Source organism: Solea solea, chromosome 15 (genome assembly GCF_958295425.1).
Source record: "Solea solea chromosome 15, fSolSol10.1, whole genome shotgun sequence".
Classification (NCBI taxonomy): domain Eukaryota; kingdom Metazoa; phylum Chordata; class Actinopteri; order Pleuronectiformes; family Soleidae; genus Solea; species Solea solea.
This window is the reverse complement of record NC_081148.1, coordinates 5,619,919-5,630,815: the sequence shown is the minus strand read 5'-3', so window position 1 is coordinate 5,630,815 and position 10,897 is coordinate 5,619,919.

Sequence of the window (10,897 nt, the reverse complement as noted above, 5' to 3'; positions counted from 1 at the left end):
ACAACAACCTCTTAAAGTAGTTCTTTACTAGGTTGGCACAGGTCTCCTGAGGGATTTTGGCCTATTCTTCCATTGCAACATGTTCCAGCTGGTCACCTTGAGCACCCGCCACAGATTCTCAATAGAATTGAGGTCTGGGCTCTGTGCGGGCCCCTCCAGGACCTTGGTTTTGGTATCCTTAATGAACTGTTGAACCAATTTCGATGTGTGCTGCGGGTCATTGTCTTGTTGGAAGACCCAGTGACGACCTATGGATAGACTACGAGCAGATTTCTGCATATTATTCTTTTTTCATGATGTCATGCTCCCGAACAAGGCTCCCTGTGCCCAAGGCTGCAAAACAGCCTCACAGCATGATGCTCCCACCACCATGTTTAACTGTGGGAACTGTGTTCTTTGGGTTGAAGGTCTCTCCCTTTCTTTGCCAAACATACGCCACATCCATGTGCCCAAACAGTTCCAGTTTAGTGAATGGCACTGGTGAATGTTTGATTATATCAAGTTTTATCAATGCTGCAAACATTGGGAAGAATTTTAGGAAAATGTTCCATAATTCCTGGGGGGCTAATAATTATGGCCTCAACTGTACCTCTCTAAAGTCAAGGCATTGCAATTATATAGATTAATATTTGTGTTCAAAGAATACATCAATTAAGAAACTATGAAAATACAGTATGTAGGTGGATCCCATTGAACATATCAGACAACGATAGCCTTTTTTTTCCTGTGCATCGCTCCAACGCAGCCTGGATCATTGCTCTACGTGCTGTTCTATCCCCACATCCAAGTCCTGATCTTTATGACGAGGCTCGAGTACAGTCGCGATGAAGTGCAGGGGATCCGGAGAAAATCTTAGTAAAACGTGTTGACAGTCTCTCAAGAGCGCAGCGTCTCAACCTCTGTGTAGAAGACGCGTTAGTGCTGCAATTAATGGAATAACGTCTGTCACAGATGCATCAGATGAGCGGATCTCTTTAGTTAACTGCTCCAAGGGGGCAAGAAGAGAGAGAATGTGCTCCATTAAGACGTGTGACATTTACTTGTGTGAAGTGAATGTTGCGGGGAGTTCATAATCAGCGCTGTATGCAGCCAAGTTTCGCTTTTGCGCAAAGACTTTCCAGCATTTAATAAGTGCTGTTCCACCGTGTACTCTCATCTTGTTGGAACCGTTTTGATGGTGTTCCAAACGGATCTTGGAGAGACTCTAAGCGGGAATGGACAGGCGCTCGCTGGCCGCAGTTTTTGCATGCATCAGAACATCCTGTTTCGGTCGTCTTAAAAGTCTTTTGGCCGAATTTTCGGTGCATCCCTAGAATTAGATTTGTGTCAATATTTTCAAAAAGCACTTTTCACGACATGTGAAAATCTAATTCCATACCTTTCCTGTATCTGTGATTGGTGAAAGCCTCTCATTACGGGTCAGAGGAGGTGCTGTGGTGTCATCGCTTGATTTAAATTATGATATAAATTGAATGGTTATTATGGAGTTGTTGAAGAATAACAACAGAATTATGTTGCCTAAGTTTGTCAGTTGTAAGTTTTGTGTCTCTTTGTTTCGACACTTTAATGAAAAACTGAATTAATTTCAAACACAGCAGACAGATAATTCTTGCTGAATACGTTCCGTTTGTTGATTTACTACAGCAGATATGAATGAATGGAGAGAAATATTTATGTTGGAAAAACTTGTTTAAATAATGCAAACAATAAATAAACATATAAATAACATAATGGAGTCTTAGTTCCACAGAAATTCTCAGTGTTTGATATGCTTTTGTTCAGAGATAATTTCACTCACCTAGCAACAGAGCTGCAGTTCAGCTGAAAAGATGAGCCATCATCAATCAGTGAATGATATTTAAGTAATAAATTAGAAAAAAAACTGGCAGCTATATTGATTAATCATCAGTCAGTTAATAAGTGAAAATGCCACTAATTTCCCTTATCTGTTTACTAAGCTGGACATAAGTAGAAATAAGCCCTGCTGATTTTTTGTCTGTATAATAAATACAATTCATATAATACTTTTTTATTATTTTGTGATTTGTGGTGATTATTTTTTTTAAAGGAAATGCTGTATCTCAAGAGCTAAGTTATAATCACTGTTGTAATAATGCTATCATCAGGTTAGATGTCAACTGGTTAAAGATCCTTTTAATTTGGTACAAATTTATAAATGAAAAAAAAAAATGTAATTTGTTGTTTGTTTTCTTTGTTACTGCTGTTGCCATGGTGATGCATGTCTGTGCTGTGCTGAACCCATTGACCACCACATCATTTGTACAGACAACGTTCTGAACGACACAGGAATCATTAAAACAACGTATTTGTCAATTCCTCTGCTGAAATTGTAGCTCTTTTGACAGCCACCAGGGGGCTTTGTAACCTTGTTACTTGAATGTAAAGAATTATACACTGTAAACCCTAACGTTCAAAATAATTAAATAGATTAAGTACTGTATACTCAAAATAACTCAAAAAGTTCTACTAACTTAATTATGTCAAGTTTGTGTAACTTGTTCTTCCTTTTGAGTAATTTATACTAATAATTTTTGATTAAACTGAACTATATCTTCATTAAGTAAGCATAACTTAAAAAAATAACTTTAGTCCTACTTAATAGAATTAAGTAGGCCTGTATTATAAACAACTGATTTGTGGTTTGTGAACAAATTCTGCAAGATCTGACAGATGCCACCTGTTTGTAACTTCCATGTTAATACACCAAAGTAAGAACTACTAAAACACATTTAAGCATGGTGACATTTAGCCTAAAGCACACAGAATGTCACAGTGCTACTATTTTGACTGTGTAGTCTTGTTGCGGTCAGTCTCGATTCAAACACAGCTTATTTACATTCAATAGTTAGTTTGTTCCATCCGTGTAATGTTTTGCCTAAATGCAGCAAAGTGTTGTGGGGTTTCTGAAAAGCCCGGCAACCAATGGTACAGCCTCCTGCACTGACTCCACACATACAGGCTGAACCTTTTCCCAGGAACATTCCCTTTAGGCTTAGATTCATGGTTTTGCTGCCGTCAACGAGCACAAATATACATCTGATACACCCTCTGTAGCTCTGCTATTCTGTTTTAAGCTCCAAGATTCTCCAACATCTGTTAGTATAATCTCACACTGACCTGACCTCTTATCAATAATTAATTTATCCCCGGAAAAAAAAAGAAATTTCACTCATGAGCTTAAAACTTTTAGTTCCTGCGTTAGCACTTCTGCTGAAGCCAAACTTTAACTTTGGATGAGCAATTTCCCAGACACTCTTTCTGTCTTGATTTCTACCATCTATTTCATTTTATACCCTTATCTATAAAAAAACATGTGGTCTATATTCTGAAACAAAACACTTTAAAACAACCCCCACAGTAAGTTTTAAAGTTACTCAAAAAGATGCTTTTTTACTTTAAGAAGCCTGTGTCATTAGTAGATTCTGTATTCCATGAAACCTTCTTTGAACTGTGATTTGGAAGCTTCTGAAGAAATGAAGTTACTGGAGATACGGGGACATTTCTCAGTGACAATGAAGGAACAATGTGGAAGCTACTGACATGTGAAGATAACAAGCTTCCTCAAAGACCACAAATGTGCTTCAACGTCTTGTCTCTACAACTATGGCCACAGAAAATTAATTCAGGCCTAATTTAAAACACTGAATTCCAGCTCTAGCTGTCAAGGCTTAGGATGTAATTACTGAAACTCAAAGTTCAGTCATTGCATAAATGTGTCATCACCATTTACTCTAGACATGAATGTAATCTGGTTAAAAGCAAATCTGGTGAAATGTGGACGAGACTCATTTTAATTGCAGCAATTGTAGTGAATGTCAGACAGCGGCATGAAGAGCCTAAACAATATGATTCTCATATTGACCTATTTTTTCAGAAATGAACGAGGTGAGCGGTTTCCTCCTTCCCTCCCGAGAGAATCTCACATGAACCGAAAGGTTAGCAGATATTTGGTTTCTCGTACAGAAAGTGCTTGTAATTTCCACACCTGTTTACGAGATGTGGTTCACTGGTAATTGGGCAGAGTGAATATGTATAACTGCCAAAATGCAACCAAAAAGGCATTTATGCAGAAAACCAACAGTGAGTGTGTGTGTGTGTGTGTGTGTGTGAGTCCGTCTGTAGTCCTGTGGCTACACCAGATGTCCTTATGAAGACGGTAAAGATGTGGTTCTCAGAAGGACATTTTAGGATTTGTATGGAGGAAAGTGGTGCAGGTGGTTTGTTTAGGATTTAACTCTGTGAGACATTTGTCTTCAGTTATAGTAATGCATCCAGTGCTCGTGTCATCTCTCTCTCGCTGTGTGTGTGTAGGAGTATGACAGGGTAGCATATGGCTAACCCTGCATGTAGTGAAATATTAAAAAGCACTGTCAGCAAGAAGGGCCCAGTGTGTGAGTGTGTGTGTGTGTGTCCCACGGGGAGGAGAAATCTGCCGGACAAAGACAACTGGGCATGACAAGCTCCCACTGTGACACACACGCCGGTTTGCACAGCTCTTCTTGTTAGGACACTACATTGGCTTACATCCATTTGGACAGCCTAAATAAAGCGTTATCCTAATCTGAACCATAACCTCATCTTAGCTTAACCACAATTCAAATCTTGGCCCTAAAATTAACCAGAAATGTCTGGTTCATTTTGGGTCATTAATAGCAGGTCCCCATGAGGACTACTGGTCCTGGCAAGGTCAGTGTTTATGCCAGAAAAGGTCCTAAAGAGATAACAAATACAAGTGTACACACACACACACACTTTCTCTCCTATGTCTTTGCCAGCTTGTCCAGTTGGCCTTATGACTAATGCCATCTCTACAACACATATACGTCAAGGGTTTCATAAACACCATGCAAAAGAAAATCTTTATCACAGTGAAGCTGCTCAGTATGCAATGAGAAGAGCGGATATGTGTGTGTGAATTGGCCAATCCAGCCCTTTTTTTCTGGTGTTCTTCACCTTCACCATTCTCCCCTCTGATTGAGACCCTCCTGCTTTGAAGTGGTATTTAAAAATCAGCTCTTTTTCAGGATTATTTCAGGGACAAACATTTTCTGGTGTGTGATGTATGATATGATATGGCCCAATAAAAATTGACAAGGTTTTGGTGATCAGTGTATTGATGCTGTGGGAAACTGAGCTGCCTTGGCACAGGATTGTCGTCCGCGGGGTTATTGTCAAACAGGTTGTCTTTGGGTTCAGGACCAATTTCCCTCAACAGTGTGACATGCTCTCACGCAGCCCTAACTTGTTTTAAAATCTTCAAAAACAGTTAAATATTTTTTAATTAAAGGTTGACGTTACAGTGAAGTTCATACAGCACTGCATCCAAAAGCCATGAGTCATTATAGGTTGAAGTTTCTTCTCTACAAATGGAAATGTTTCATCGCTGTGGCGCAGAGGGATCATCCTCTGGGGACTGTGCATATTCAGGGCAAGTTTAATGGCAATCTGCTACTGGGGGACATGTTGCTTTGGACCAAGGCTTGACAGATGGACCCAACAACTGACAGTGACATCTGTAGGGTCGTCTGCTAGCAGCAGCAAGAACATGTTGGACTGGCAAAAATAGAAACATGGGAAGAAGAGAGGGGAAAGGCAGAAATGATGAGTAGGAGGAAAAATGGGCAAGAGTAGCATTGTTATATTATTTTATTTTTTTTTAAAGCAAAAACACGATCCTGACTAACCCTCATTTTTCGTCATGTTGAATTGTGACCATCTGGCACTGCTGATGTGGCTAACGTTTGATACCTGCTGTCTACACGAGTGTCAGGCAGAATATGACGAGGCCCAATTAGCTCTGCACACTCAAAGTGTAGTGAAAATGTCAAGAGTATTACATTGATTTTATCAGTAGATGTCCTGTTTTTGCAGGCCTGACAGCACTTACAGGAACTGTAGGTTAAACCACAAGCTGCACATAAGTGGCAGTAAAATGAATCTATCGTGTATTAACCACACAATGATGGATGTGCATCATCGTGGACCTCAGTATTTCTGTCTTTGTATGTCTTCAGCGTGCTTCATGTTCTTGTCAGATTGTACTTTACCACACACTAAAAACATTATATTCTGTCCAAAAAAGCCTTTAATAAGGTCACAGGTTGCATATGAGCTCTATCAAATGTTTAAGGCTCACGAGAGAAGGAATCAAATACCTTATTTCACCATACGAGAGAGAGATCTAATTGTAAACCCTAATATATGAACTGTGAACTTTAAAACTCTTTGCTAAAGACGACTACATGTACTTCACACCACTGAAAGTTTTGTCTGCACGGTGTAACTGGAACACCTTCCACATCAGGCGTAAACGGGCTACACACCAAAGTGGGTTTGGGTGTCCAGACAACATCTGAACAGGTTGATTTGGTACCATCTTTGTGCCGCTGCTTAGATACAGAGAAAATGCATTTCGTCTTGCGCTCCACATAATCTCTCTGTTATGTCACGGTGCAGAAACCAGTTTTGACGTCATGTGTTGTGTTGAATGCAGCAGAAAACAATTTGAAATCAGATTTGAGCAGACGGATTCAGACTGCGATGCGTCTTTAAAGATCTCGATTTCGAACCACGTCCAAATAGGGCTGGACAATAAATAATTCAGTAACCATATTACATTACATAATTGCTATGAATGTTTTGCCTCAGATTTGTGAAATGTTTTAGTTGAACAAGTGTTGTCCATAAATAAGTCATCAGTATTGATTGATTTGCTCACTAACTTCTGAATTTGTTGTGAAAACTCCAATCACATGCTGGGAGATCATGGACAGGGTGTTCACTGGTAGGCAGGTCTGTTATGGCACTTGTTCCCTGTTCTTGCACAGTGTGACTGGGCACATGTTTTTTTTTGCTTTTTCATTAGCCATAGTAGGGCTGGGCGATATGGACTAAAAGTCATATCTCGATATTTTTTCTGTGATGTAATTGGGGTTTCCCCCAAAGCATTATAGCATATAAGATCAAATGTTTTCCAGAGGCAAACCTTTTAAAAAATAAACAAACAGTCCGTTATAAGTTTAAGCCACATGCCAAATGTCAGACGTCACTGAAATAAAAATGCTCCTTAAATAAAAAAAATCTCTTTCCTGTATGACAATAATATACAGTAATTAATTCAAAAATACAATACTGTTACAATTTTAACAGAAATAAAAACAGACTTAATAAAATTGGAACAATGACTAATTGGCTTAATTGGGTTTGAACAATTTTCTCATTTATTTCACATAGATATTTAACACAGCTTGTTTATATGATAATTAAATAACTTCTTATATTTCATTATCAATATTGACAACTTCGGGCTTCCATATGTCCAAAAGTGACTGACAGTAATGGAAAATAAGTCAAAACGCGATAGTGTGTGAACTATGAGGCAGCTAGTTCCCGCCTCCTCAGCATGAGCTGAACGATAAATCTAACACACCAAAAGAGGCGGGACTTAAGGCAGAACAGCCAATCATCAGCCGGTCACACTCAAAGCCGGTGTCTTGTTTGAGGCAATGACTGGAGAGGGAGGGGGAGAGGAGGCAGCTGCAGCGAGCGCAGAAACGGAGTGACTGTCGTGAGGCAAAACTGCAGAAAAAGGGTGGGTGTTGAACCCTCTCACCGGGAAAAGTGTGGGTGTTAAAACACCCACATCCCCCACGGGTGCGACACCCCGGTGTGTGTGTGTGTGTGTGTGTGTAGTGATGCAGGGAGAGGTGAGATAGGTGTGAACTTGGAGCCTGTGTATTGTCATTTTAACACAAAATGAACTATATCGATACAAGTGATATTGTCCCGTGTTATATCTCGTTTAGAAATATATCGATAAATATTAAAATGTCGAGATATCGCCCAGCCCTAGGCGATAATATCTGATTTTTTTTCGGTACCTGCTCTGGCGTGGTTCCAAGCAAGTTGAGCTGATACTATATGTGGCGGCGACCGACTGCCGGCCACTGATTGGTCAGAGTGTCGTCACTGAAAGAGTCATGAGAGTGACGTCGGACACAAGAATCAAACCGGATTCCCACTATATGTTTGTTCTGCAGTGGCCATGTTTTCTACTTCAACACTGAAACTTCATTCCAACTTCAAAAGTGTTGAGCTGAATTAGGAAGTTACTGCTTGTATTTTTCTAAGGCTACAGTGGAGACTTCAACTTGCTCTGCAGTTGTAAAACTTCTCTATTAGACAAACCTGTCTAGGTTTATACAGTGTGACTACCAAAGCACAGTGATATAAAGAATTACACAACTGTGACTGAGTGAGAGGAGAACTCCCTCAGTCCAGCTTCTCCATTGACTACAATATAAACTGCCTCTCTCACTCTTGGATCCCCAATTTTAAAAACTAGCCATTTTTGACTCTATTCTCACAAAACCTATACCAGAGTCTTTGGGCCAGGGCTGGCAACATTCGAGGTGAAGACATTTCAGCAATACGAACTACAGTCTTCACTTTAAAATGTGCATCAGTGTGTATTTCTTATGAACCTGCTCCACTAGCTCCACTGTTAGGGCTGTGTCCCCGCCTGTATTTGTTTGTTTATGTTATTTATTTGTCTTGCGTCAATCTATCTAACCCACAGTTACGCAGAGTATGCAGGGCCTTCAATCTTTTACAGTGTCACTGGTAGTGTAAGAGTAGAGTAAGACCTTGAAATCATAATCGCATTTGACAGTATGAATAATAAGATTTGTAACAGAGGTGTAAAACGGACAGTAGCTGCTGCTGAATCCACTGTTGTGATTCTGTAAGCATAGTTTACACAGAGCAGAAGCCTCTTTCTTTACTAATGGGAGCAATAACTCACATACATATACACTCACACAGACCTAGGTGTGGGGAGGGGCTTAATGGCTTTAATAATGAATAGCCCCAGATAGTGGGCTAAATGGTGGTTGCCATGGTGATGAGGCCAATCGATCAGAATGTATTGACCAGTCATCGATAAGTTCCAGACAGCAGGCTACTGGAATAGGGAATGAGTGAATGTGTGTGTGTAAGCTTGTGTACAAGGTTTATCAGTGTGTACGTGTGTGTGATGTACCAGTAAATGTGAATTATGTTCGTATTTTTCCGGGGTAGCTTAGATTGCTCTAGACTAATGGATTCATGAGTCATGGCATCACCTCCTGCAACCTAACCCTGGTTGACGTAAACCAGAATCATCTCTAGAGCCTCATTTAGGCACATTTACTGTCCAAATGAGGCTTTTACCCTCAGGTTTTTTTCTTTAAAAGGGTCTGTGTTTCAAGTTTTCTTGACAACTGGTCATCCGATCATCAAACTCTTTGGCTGTGGACCAGTATGGGGCCATGGGTTGGGTCGAACTGAGCTGTTTTTCTTAAAATGTAAATGCAAAAAGTATTTATATTCTAATGATTCTAACTCATTTTCATTTTATTTAAAGCTAGACTAAATTTTCCTGGTGTTCAAAGGTCAAAGGTGCACGCAGGTGTGTTGAATGGTGACGTAGCAAAGAGTGGAGGGAACATAACATTAACAAGATTTCTTTCTGTGGCTGCTGAAAAAGGCCCACAGACAGTGAAGATAATGAGGAGACTAATAAGAAGAAGGCAACATTCAATCGAAAGTATGACGACAGCTGCACACAATATGGTTTTATCGCTGCTGGGGATGTAAACACTCCGAACCTGGCGTGTGGGGAAAAGCTAACAAACGAGGCTGTAAAGCCATCAAAGTTACCTCAGCACTTCGAGACAAAACTCCCTTCTGTGAAGAACAAGCCAGTGTTTGAGGGCAATAGATCTGAGTAAGACCTTCAGAGGCAAGTGCTAAAATCAGCAGCTTTGGCCGTCGCTGTATTAAATGCGTCATATTTGGGGGTTTATTGTTACATGAACCAGTTATCAGCTGACCAGACAATCTTTTTCGTCATACACAATAGTCATTCAGACAGTCTTTCAGCCTGGCTTTCAAAATAAGAGCCACTGACTTTGACTTTTTACTACTTCTTATATATAACTTTTGCCATAACGCATAACAATAATAAAAAAAAACTTCACAGTCCAGGCTATTTTTAGCGTCGTAGTAGGTATGTCACGATCTCGAAATTGAATATTGACTGAAATGACGCCGCAACCTTGGAAAGCAAAGGTGGAATCGAGGATTTAGACACAAAGTGTGATGTCCTGCACGAGTGCCAGAGGGGAAAAAATACAGTGTTGTGGTTGCAGCCATAGTAGCACGAATACACGTTGCCTCCTCTGGCTAACCTAATAGTAACCACAGCAACTGCTGTTTTGGGCGGCACACTGACCGAACTCGAACCCCCGTCCTGCTTCTTTAAAATCAGTGTGGAAATATTTTGCGCTCCCCGTGTGTAAGCTGGACATCTCCGCATGGATCATAAGGATGTAGACATACTACTACAGCAACTCTTCCGTCCTCATTTGAAGCGAAACTTCCTCAAAATTACACTAAAGCAATACCTAGTGCTATAGGCATTCGTAGCATTAGACATTCAACCTTATACAGTGGTGGGAAACCCTGGATATAAGCATTTAATTAGCGTACTGGAACCATGTTATGAAATGCCAAGCAGGTCACATCTTACTACAAAGTTGTTGCCTTCCATGTATGACAATGTTATTGGAGGTCTGAGCAGCATTAGAGACAACAGAGCTACATGACTCTCTATGACTTCTCTTCTTTTTACAGTTGGTTTCCAATTGACTGGTAATTGTTACATTCATATTGTTAATAAATGATTTAAGTTTGACGATAAGGCTAGTGTGGTACATTGCAAACAAATGGACATTATATTAGTCATGACAGCATGTGGACAATTGGAATGGGAATTAAAAAAATTAAACACGTTATCATGACATAAAACCAATGATCCTAAACTTAACTAAAAAAG